This window comes from Peromyscus eremicus, chromosome 3, assembly GCF_949786415.1.
Source record: "Peromyscus eremicus chromosome 3, PerEre_H2_v1, whole genome shotgun sequence".
NCBI lineage: Eukaryota > Metazoa > Chordata > Mammalia > Rodentia > Cricetidae > Peromyscus > Peromyscus eremicus.
Window position 1 is genome coordinate 81,979,953 of NC_081418.1, and position 12,117 is coordinate 81,992,069.

The 12,117-nt window shown below is 38.8% G+C and overlaps 1 pseudogene; it reads right to left on the reverse strand.

Annotated features, from left to right (window-relative positions):
• Positions 1-6,651: 6,651 nt before the first annotated feature.
• LOC131906366 (immunoglobulin kappa variable 1-5-like) lies at positions 6,652-7,202 on the reverse strand (annotated as a pseudogene).
• Positions 7,203-12,117: the final 4,915 nt, after the last annotated feature.

The following is a 12,117-nucleotide window of genomic DNA, read 5'->3' on the forward strand; positions in this document are numbered from 1 at the left end:
CTGTGTGTTCAAGGACAAGCCAAGTGTGGTGACCCAAATCTTTAATTCCAGTACCAAACATAGAGACCTGGAGGTCTGTATAGACAAGCAGTGATGAGGAAATCATGTGGTTGGGTTTAGAGCCAATTAGAAGGCAGAACAGAAAGGCAATAAAAAAACAAGTCAGACAAGAAGAAAGTTTGTCTCTCAGGGGAAGCTACTGCTGATGGTGAGCTAAAGCTAGGTGGCTCTTGCTCTGATCTCTTTGGCTTTAACTCTGTAATTGGCTCTGTGTTTCCTATTTAATAAGACTATTCAGAAATTTGTCTACATTATTAAGTATTGTATTACAATACTAAGAAAACAGTCGATTCCGCTGTTTTCTACAGAGCTCTCTACCCAGAATGTCTAACTATGATGTGTCCGACCTGCTTGGAAATCTAGGTCTGTCATTAATGTTGACAATAGAAAATATAGTGTGGTTGTTATTACTGAATTTTCAGATAATGCAGACAAGAAATAGATTCATAATATGTGAATGTGTTCTTTGAAGTATTATCATTAAGTTTAGGATCATAGTAAAAATCAACAGGAAAAAACAAAACCTTACTTAAGTCATATAGTAAACACAAAAAAGAAATTTACCTGAAATGCTTTTGTAATGCTAATTGACAGGCTAATTAAAAATTACTAAATACAGATATAACACTAGTTTCCATTAATAGATAAAATTCTTGTTGCTCAAATTTGCCAAAACACCACTCATCTGCTTCTGAGTCAGATTGCTAGAAAAATGAAATAGTAGTTTATGATAGTATAGCTTATAATAGTTTACATGAGCTACTGATGCTCTAAATTTTAATAAGACATCCAATAAGACATATTTGGTTTTATGGGTTTTATAATTTAGTCCAAGTGATTGCCATGTTCATTGTTTAGAAATTTCTCCCATCAATGAGTGATGATATGACCAGAAAAGCAGTTCTCATGTGAACACTTCAAAACATTTTTTAAAACATTGGCACTTAACTATGCAATTTTTTTTCAAAATACAGTCATTTTCATACTGTAGACAATTTATTTCCTTCATTGATCCCTTACTAATCTCTCTTAAGTGAGAGAAACTTCTTGAAACAGGGATAGAGATGGTTTCTCCTTGAGTTATGTGGCAACTGTTTCTACCGTGAAGCTAAGGAATGCAGGACTTTGAAAGGATCCAGAGATATTTTAAAATTATACAAAATAATGGGGGATTCATTATTAATTTTCATAAATGTACATTCTATACTTTGGTAAAAAACATAGTATATGGGTGTATGAAATTCTCAAAACACATTGTTAAGTTAGACTAAGAGGTTTTAAAGGCTGTGAAGATTCTTTATAGACAATGCTACTCACCAAATTATTCACAATCATCTGTGTCTAAGTCCTTTTCCTGCATAGTGATGGAGACAAAGAATGTCTTCATGTAAAACTACATAACTATCCTCCTACAGGAACCCTCTGAGCACACACACTTGCTGTGCATCCTCTCAGAAGTGAAGAGATTTTAATGTGGGTTAGGGAGACTAAATTAACAGAAGGAAGGAGAGGGTAGAAAGGGGAAACAGATGAAGTGGGGGAGGAAGAGAGAGAATAGAGTGTACATATTGAAAGCTTTACTGGGTTACTGCTTCAGTGGTGTATCATGGTTTTAGCTGTCACCTGAAGGAATCAGATTAAACAGTTGCCCCAGGATAAAATCCCAAACATGCTGACTAATTAATTTAATGTAGACATGAAGGAAGTACATGTGAGCTTGGAGAACAATAAGGTGATGTGGCCACAAAAAAGTGAGAGCTACAGAGTCTGGAAGATTCAATGGGTAAAGTCTCCCTTAAAACATCTCTGGAGCCTCAACATTCACATCCTGAATTTGGCTCATTGACCCTGATGTTACTATCCTTTCTTTAGAACTGTGAGATATTATACCCCCTTCATATAAAGTATAGATGTTGATGATTTCTTATGAGAGTCCCTGGAACAACTAATACAAATTTGATTCAGAGAACAAAATAGGTGAAAGCTTCTCTGATTTAATCTACTGGGTCAATCCCCAGGGTTCTGTAAAATGAAATGGAAGACAATAATTTAGGAAGAAAGAGCATTGATTCCCTTAGTGTATCATGAAGCTGATGATGGCTGTGCAATAGATATTCATAACTGTTGTGCCTAGATTATCTCAATACCTGCTAATTTGCATGACTCCAGAGCACACCCCACTGTATGAGTAATTGTTGAATAAACTGGACACAATCTGTGCAGGTTTCAGTTACAATCAAGGCAGAGCATGGGTATATGGCTTTGAATTTAATTACAGGGGCTGCTGATGCTATGGTCTAGGTGAGAAAGGGTAACTCTGGGGAATTATCCAATTATAGTGATCATTGCTGGTTGGTCTTTCATAGGAAAATCCTATAATAATATTGTTTATTGTGTATGTAATTCTACAACCAAACAAGTCGGTAAAATGTGCTTGTGCCCTGAATTATTTCAATAGTTAAAGCAGGAGTATGGCCTTCATTCCTACCTCAGGTTGAAAAACCTGGATCCACTTCATAAGGAGAGGAGGTCACATTATTTTAAAAGCCAATATATATTTTTCTCCATGCCAGAAAGCTGGCATCAATATATGTTATTTTGCTGACAGCCTATCAGCTGATAATGTAAGGGGTGTGTACCTCTACTGTTTAGGTGTTCTGGTTCCCTCCCTGCACCTCCCCCTGCATAGGGACTCTTTGGTATTTGAACCGATAACTCCTGACTGCCCTCAATCTAACCTGATTTTGCATGTTCCTTTGTCTTCAAGCTATGTATAAACTAGCCTGTTACCTCAATAAAAAGTTGTCCTAGACTCAGACTTCCCAGGAATTCTTTATCTGTACTCACAGCCATCTGACCCTCTAGCCTCTGTTCTCCCTGGATCCCAAGACTGAGAGTGTGCTAGGGAGTCTTGGGCCTAAGGAAGGATAACAACAATTGTTTGCATATTCACACTTAATTTTCCAATCCTAAAGATCCCAAACTATGATGTATTCCATTTGCCATCTTGGGTTCCTATCAGGGTTCAGTGGCAATAATTCTGAAATAAATTTCACCTTCACCATCAGAGCCTGGTGTATGAAGATGTTGCAAATTATTGTCAAAAAAGCTATGATACCCTCCCACAGTGATTCAACTTATAGCATAAACCCCTTAGGCAAGAAGAGTAAGGCTGAATGCTCCAGCTCTTCCAACCTGCTGAGAAAATCTCTCCTATGTAGCCAGTGTTTCAAAATCACTGGGAAGTTTTGGTGGGAGGTCACCAGGATACTGAGGTTTCCCCTAACTTTTCATAGCTAAACTTCAGCCACAATGAGCAAATATAATAATGTCTCTTGTGATTCTTTAAGAAGAGAAGTTTTTACAACTGAAGCATCTGGATGAGCATGATATGTAATATATAAAAGAAAACAAAGTATAATACACACACATATGTATATACACACACATACACGTCGTGATCATTTCAAAACATGCAATGGGAGTCTGAGTAATACTTATGAAATTCCTAGCAAGCTCTTAGTACATTGAACATTTCTACTTGAAACATTGGATTCTCTGGTGCTATTCTGTTCTCAGACCTCTCTGCCTTGAAGGTACAGGCCTCCAACTATGCTGTCAGTATACCAACGCTGGTACCCTCGTAATTGTTCCTAAGTATTGGCAATAAAATTTCAACTGTGGTGACTGTCATGGAATTATAGGAATGTTGATGCTTGATGGCATATTTATATTGTGCATGTACATTCTTTGAGGTATCTTCACAAGTTTTAGATAAGTAAAGAGAGAAACTTCATAGCATCACAGAGCAGATTCAAATTGAACAATTTTATTAACTATACAGGTGTCTTTTGGGAAGTTAATGAATGGACTGATTATTGAAAAATGAGGATACAGTTCTATTTTCTTCTTATAGTAAGATCCTCTAAGATCCATGTTGTAGCAATGCATTAATTATTTTATTCAGAATTAAAGTGAACTGCATGACAGATACAATGCAATAGACCTTCTATGGGCCAAGCATTCAAAGACATGAGTCTATGGGGGGCCACTCTATACAAACCATGACAGCAAGTAATTATTATTTTTTTTAATTTTTATTTTGCAATACAATTAAGTTCTACATATCAGCCACAGATTCCCTTGTTCTCCTCCCTCCCGCCCCCCTCACCTTCCCCCCAGCCCGCCCCCCATTCCAATCTCCTCCAGGGCAAAGCCTTCCCCACAGACCGAGATCAACCTGGTGGATTCAGTCCAGGTAGGTACAGTCCCCTCCTCCCAGGCCGAGCCAAGGGACCCTGCATAGGCCCCAGGTTTCAAACAGCCGACTCATGCAATGAGCACAGGACCCGGTGCCAGTGCCTGGATGCCTCCCAAACAGATCAGGCCAATCAACTGTCTCACCCACTCAGAGGGCCTGATCCAGTTGGGGACCCCTCAGCCATTGGTTCATATTTCATGTGTTTCCGTTTGTTTGGCTATTTGTCTCTGTGCTTTATCCGACCTTGGTCTCAACAATTCTCTCTCATATAAACCCTCCTCATTCTCACTAATTGGACTCCCAGAGATCCACCTGGGACCTAGTCATGGATCTCTGCATCCAGATCCCTCAGTAGTTGGATGAGGTTTCTAGCACGACAATTAGGGTGTTTGGCCATCCCATCACCAGAGTAGGTCAGTTCGGACTGTCTCTCGACCATTGTCAGCAGTCTGTTGTGGGGTTATCTTTGTGGATTTCTGTGGGCCTCTCTAGCACTTTGTTTCTTCCTGTTCTCATGTGGTCTTCATTTACCATGATTCTGCCTTCCTCCAATCCTTGATTTCTGAGGCTCACTGGGGTGTCTGTAGGAAGTGGCACTGGTACTTAGACTTTGTAGTTCTCAGAATAGGTTTGGGAATTAGGTGCTTTGGGTTTTCTCATAGATTTGAAGATTAATTTGTCCATTTCAACAAAAACCTGCTGAGGATTGATAATATTTGCTGATGACTTTGGGAGTTGGGGGAGGGAATGGGAGGAGAGGAGGGAGGGGAAACTGGTCTGTATGTAAAATAAATTAAAAAATCTTAATTACAAAAAAAAAACCCAATGCAATAGACCAGAAGTCCCTGCATGAAATTTTGTTCATAGATAATTCTAAGAGCTTCTGTTTATCATCCTCAAAGAGGAGGTGCTGGTTACTGAGGATATCCAATGTGTATTATTTTCTGTTTTGATTGATAAGATTTGTTGAATGCACATATTCTTTTCCCATGATGTATCTGATTGCAATCACATGCATGGTAGATTATACATATGTATAAGATAATAAACATAATGACTTCTGTAAAGTGTTATTTTAATGACACTCTTTGCTGCACAAAGTCAGTAATAGGCTGAATTGTTTGACTACCCCTATGTAATTTTATCCCTCTGTGTGAAATTTGCCGTGCTACAGCTTTCCATGAAGTCATTAATTGGAATAACCTAATTGCATGTTTGGTGACTGTTGATCACGCAGCTTGATGATGTTATTGTTCCTTTCCCAGTTAGCTCTCTTTCTCTCTATGCCTCCTACTTTAAAGTAGATATAAGCTCTTAGCTACTGCTCCAGGGCCATTTCTGTATGCCTGCGGCTGTCTGTCTGCCTGCTTCCAAACATGTTGGTCATGGACCAACATTTTAGAATGGTAAGCCCCTAAATTAAATGCTTTCTTTCATAAATTGCCTTGGTTGTGGTGTTTTGTCACAGAAATATAAATGTAACTAAGACACTTGCCCTCCTAGTAAGGAGTGAAATGAATAAACACTTATTTGTGGAAAGCTTCCTCTCCTCCATGAATATGATATGAAAGTTGACAAGCTATCTGAGGACCCTATGTTCAGGAAAAATATGGACTCTAGATTCTAAAAATAATCTGTTCCCAGTATCAGTTTGTCAGAATACTAGTTCCTTAGGATTTTTAAATATTTAATAATTACTTAATTTATTTTATGTGTATTCATGTTTTGCCTGCATATGTATTTATGTACCATATGAGTGCAATGACCTCAGATCCCAGGAAATAGGCTCTGCTCTACTGGAAATGGAATTACAGACAGTTGATATCAGTCATGTGAGTCCTGGAAAACAACCTGGGGGTCCTCTGGAAGACAAACCAGTGCACTTAACTAGTACTCTGAATATGGTAGAGGATTCTATGAAGCAATGGGTTGTAATGACCTTATTGCTTTGTTTGGAGTATGTACCCACAGGATTTTAATGTTATACTAAGATACTAATTTTCTAATTTCAATAGGATAATGATTTTTAATAACTCCTTCTTGCTATACGTTGGTGCACCTGCTGTGTGTGAGGGGGGTGTTGTGTTTACATGTCTGCTGCCTAAATGTCTGTTATTGCCAAAGCTGCAACACAGGAAAGTTAAAATTTTATGAAAGTTATGAAAACCATTTCCATGATTTCAATGCTAGATTGGGGGAAAGGGCAGAGTTCCAGGAAAGAAAAGTTTATGTGGTCTCTATAAAAAATTATAACATTGACTTTAAATCTTGGCAGACAGAAAACAGAAACACTCTCAGCAGCTGACATCAGAAGGAGCATTTGTGGCAGCCTAGGCTCTTCTCACTTCTGCTTCCCTGGGTGGTTTTTGTCATGACTTGAATCACTGTGGGAGGGTAATTGTTATACTGTTGACAGTAATAATCAGCCACGTCTTCTGGCTGCAGGCTGCTGATCTTGAGAGAAAACTGTGTGCCAGATCCAGTGCCACTGAACCTTGATGGGACCCCATTTGCCAAGTTTTTTGCCTGATAGATCAGGAGCTTAGGAGGATTCCCAGGTTTCTGCTGATACCATGCTAACCAACGACTAATGCTCTGACTTGCCAGGCATGTGATGGTGACACTGTCTCCCAGAGATGCAGACAGGGAGGTTGGAGACTGGGTCATCAGGATGTCACATCTGGCACCTGAGATTAGAAAATCGAAAACAAGTTTCCACACAATTAATACTGTTAAAACAAGACTTTCTTGGAGACCAAGAAGCACAGACCACAGTCAGCTGAATAAATTTCCAATGCTGACATCCTTACCTGTAAGCCAGAGCATCAGCAACCCCAGAAGCTGAGTGGGGGCCCTCATGTCTGTGCTGTGACCTGTGTGAGGCTGACTCCAGCACAGGGTGTGACCTGACTATGAAGAAGTCCTCAGGGCAGTGGGCTGTGCTCTGGACACATGCAAATCAACAAAGTCTAGGCACAGCCACAGGACTGGCCAAGTGACTCAATACAGGTCTGTGGGCTTCCTGTGTCTCAGAGAGGCAGTACAGGTTTATCTGTAGGAATGTGCTCCTCTTTGGACTACAAAGAACACCACTAGTCTATGAGTTCTACCTTAATTTGATTTCTGTCATGTTAAATGTAGAATTACCTTGTTATGTTTTCTGCCATGGCAGAGCTTGTCAGACATGGTACAGTTCTAGAAAGCATACATATGCTTATAGCTCCTTTCATAGGTAGGTACAGGTTTTATAGAGATCATGCAGCTTCTTCTCTTTTTTTTCACTCTTTATTTTTTAGACTGTACTTTGATTACAATATTTCTACCTATTTCTCCCCCAAAAAACCCTCCCAAATACTCCACTCTCCTCTCTTTCAAAGTCGTGGGCTTTTTTATTTTTCATTTTTATTGCATGAATATATGTATTTGTAGATACATATATATATTCATAAAATTGAACTTTGCAGTTTATGTTTATGTCTTCAGAGTTGACCATTTGACACTGGACAATATTTGCACAGAAGCTACATGCTCATTAAACCTTCTTTTATGAAACAGAAGAAAGCATGTATTGATTTTGTAGCAACTTTCATGAATCCACCACTCTGTCTCATGCTGCTTTTAGGAGGATCTTGAGCCTCTGATCCTCCTGAGCCAGGGTTGTTATAAACAGGATTGAGATTCTGGGACAAGCTTTTCAGGGTCCCCAGCTTCAGAGAGTGTGTCAATGAAATGTTCTTGGGCCAGTCTCACAGAAGGGGTCAAAGGCCTGGAGACATTTGTGGATGCTAATTAATGGAAACCTCATTAATTCAAAGTGTTACCAGGGTGTCAGCACTAAGGTGAACTTGTCTATAAAGTGTATTATTGCCCTCTGTTGGAGAGATGAGAAATAGGCCATCTCAGAGCCTAGAGGAAAAACTACAAGGACAATAATCAGTGCAAATCCTAGCGTGCTTGGGAAAGGGATGGGTGGAGAGGAGGAACTCATGAAAAGCCAAAGTCTGGAGAGTTGCTCACAATGACTGATGGAAGAAAAATGAATAATTGTACAAATACAGTGAGATACACATGCATAAACATGTAAAAATGCACCCCACTTCTTGGTATGAAGAAATGTGGAAATATTAATAAGAAGGCATTAAACATAGTTTGGAATGTGTACAAAGCATGTTTACAATCATATTATTTACCAGTATTTACAGATATTATTTATTATATTGGGTCAAGTAAAATCATGGTGATCAGAAATGTCATAATTCAAGTTCACTTGACACACCTCGTCTACCAAATGTGCCCAGAAACATACAGTGGTGTAAAGTGGGACAGAATCACTTAATATAAAGCCATTTAGTAACACACTGTTGAACATCCAGTCTGGTTCATTCTATACAGTACACTGTAAATATACTGTTGCTTTGAGTTCCAGATTGCTGCCATTGCTTAGCAGCAAGGATGGAAATTTATAGTTGGAGATAAGGTTTCTATTGAGAATTCAGGCTTTGTGGAAATTACAAAGGAAAATTCAGTAGAACAATTGGAGGTAGTCACAAAGAAAATTGAGAATGGCATATATGTGTTTGCAAATAAATGTGTGCCACCAAAATACAAAATGTAAAGTGTTGCTCAAACATTTTCCTATTTATTACTATAGGGCATGTGGCTAGTTATGAACAAATGAGTAACTGTTACAAACACCAATATAAATAAATAACAATTTTTTTAATTTCTGCAAATGCATAGGGAACTTGAGATTTGGCTTACTTGGTAAACTTCACTAAAAGTCCAAAGGAATGAATGCAGAGAAAATATAGCATTCAAATAAAAATGTAAGCTTTAAGTACATTAGCAAAAAATAACACAATTTTTAATTATTTCTATGATTAAATATGTCAGAGAATATCAGACTCTACTTAGCCTTCTGTTTCCCTGTTTTCCTAGCCCTGTTCCCTCTGCTAGGTTTCTGATTTGTGACTGGATAGAGGTGGAAAATGTCCTGAACTGTGAGCTGACTTAAAACACATATACATACTTATAACTTGATATTACAAAGTATAAAACAAGTGATCATTTCTTTTATCGTATGACACATAGTCACTTCTTTTGCTAATATTTTATAAAAAACATTTCAATGTGATTTTAACAAATGTATTGAAATTTTACTTAGTAGGTAACACACCACATACAATAACTACTCATTTATATACTCCCCTCAAGACAGTCATTGAGAGCTTGAGAACTGAGTGAGATCTAGGGATGGTAGTATGTGCACGATATGATCTATCCATCACAGTGGAGGGGACTGAATTAATGGAAGAGCCAGATGGCTGGCAGCAGGAGGAGTGCTGTGAGAAGCTGTCCTCTAGACACGACATGGCTGCTGCACTTAGGACCTCACAGCAGCTGTGATGCCTGGATGTGACCTGACACAGATTCATGTGATTAAGCAAAAGCTTGCACAGCAGAGCACATGTTTGAAGAGTGAAGGGAGAAGACCCATAATAAGGCAAAAGGCATAGAAGAAATTTTAAGTGGATGAAATGGATTACTTATAAATGATGAACTAGGAACATCAAATTCTGTCCTTCTTTAGAAACCAAACTTCCAAGGACTTAGCTTTGTATTTCAGCTTCACATTAAAGACATGTGTGAACTGCAGCCAGAAGGAACCTGCCACAGTCTCAGGAATATTAAACGGTACAAAATCTAATGGATTTGCAAACTCATTTGTAGATTGTAAGATTTTACATGTGGAAAAGGAAATATCTTAAACCCGGAAGAGATCAAAATAGCTGGCTGCACTTACAAACCAGATATGCTGTACTTTATCACCATAGAGTAACATGTTCTCAGCAGTGAAATCTACACTGTGCTGGTAAGAATAAGGATAATTGAAGACAGTGATCCTTTACAGGGTAAAGAGATGAACCACTTTTGCAGTTACTCAGTTCCTCCCCACCCCTGATGATTTGCATGTGCCCAGAGCAGAGCCCTCTACCCTGATGGCTTTTTCAGTAAGCTGTTCTCAAGCTGTGCAGGAGTTAAGTCCCAATCTAGATGCATTATGTGAATGAGGGTACATGCCCAATGTATAGGTCTGCTGAAGTTCTGGATCCCCAGCAAGGAGGATAATGTTGTGAATTTCCTGAAATAAGTGGTCAGTGCTGCTTGGTCTTTAAGAAACATCCTGTCATATTATTAATTGTGTGGGTATTTGTTTTTAATCTCTTAATCTTAGGTGTCACATGGATACCTAGTTGACTCAGTCTCTATCCTGCTTGTCTGCATCTCTAGGAGATGGAGTCATCATCAATTGCCAGGTAAGTCAAGGGATTAGAAATACATTATACTGGTACCTGCAGAAACAAAGGGAGACTCCTAAGGTCCCAACACATTCAATTTGCAATCAGCAGTTCCATCCAGGTTCAGCAGCAAAAGAACTGATATAGATGTTTCCCTCACCATCATCAGCCTGAAGTCTGAGGATGTAGTGGTTACTACTGGCAATACTCCTTACACAGTTGCTGTGGAACCATCCTTTTCTACACCATTAATATGCATCACTCTCATTGGTTAATAAAATGCTGACAGGCTGATAGCTAGGCAGAAAACCAAACTGATAATGATGGGGGGAAAGGAGGATGGAGTTAGGGGAGTCAAGAGCGATGCCAGCCAGCCACTGAACAAGCAGGACATGTAAAAACATGAGGTAATGGAAATAAGGGTTAATTTAAGGGTAAAAGTTAGCAAGTAACAAGCCTGAGCTATTGACCAAGCATTTATAATTCAATTCAGCCTCTGATTCAGTTTTTTGGAACTGAGCAGTTAGTACCGGTAACATCCATTTTCACATATTGATACAATTCAACCACTCAAAAAAGCATAAAATGAGGCCTGGCTGACACAGTGGCTCTTCTTGCTCATACCTCCACTTGCTGACAGCATTTCTTAGATGCAGGTAGACTTTGAAGGTCACTGGGAGGTTTAACAAAAGAACCCTGACTTTTCCCTCAAGTCCACTTCCTCAGTGCCAGTTGTGCAGACATTGACATTTTCTGTGATACCTTAAGAAGAACACTAATACGTATTAGGTACCTGAGTCTCAGAATCAGGTGTGATGTATAATGGAAAACATACTACTAGAGATATTCATATAAGGGTTGATTTTATGCTGGAAATCGGAGTCTAGATGACAGCTATCAGTTGATTACTGTACCCTTATGTTCATGAAAATGCATGATTTCATATTATAGAAAATATAGCTTCTCTAGAGTGCATAGCTCACATAGCTCTCTGTCTCTAGACAGAACATCACCCATGTGCATAAAAACAAACCTTAAAAATGAAATAAAGTAATATATTAAGTATTTAGCATTCCTTTGACAAGTAAATAATAAAATTACAAAATAAAATAGCCATCTTGAAGCCTGCTGAATACTGGAAAATGAAAAGTTGCAGAGACTAGGCCATTACTCCTCTATAGACTGAGCTTCTCTACAGGTGGTTTGGGCCACTGCTGGCTGTGTTATTCCCTCTGCAAGAGAATGCTGACAGAGCAAGTCTTTATGTAAATCCTTACAATTCCTACACATTCCCTCTCAGTTCAACATTATTTGTAAAGTATAAACATAGAAAGCTTGTAATATGTGTAGCTGTGGAAGCAGGAGATGGAAGGGGAGAAAAGGCATGTTCCTTCAGTGGTTGATTACCCTGAGTATTATCCTTTGGCATCATGATCATATTCCCTGGAAGTTATAAAAATACCTTAGATAAGAAAGGGGGCTTTGAAGATGTAAACT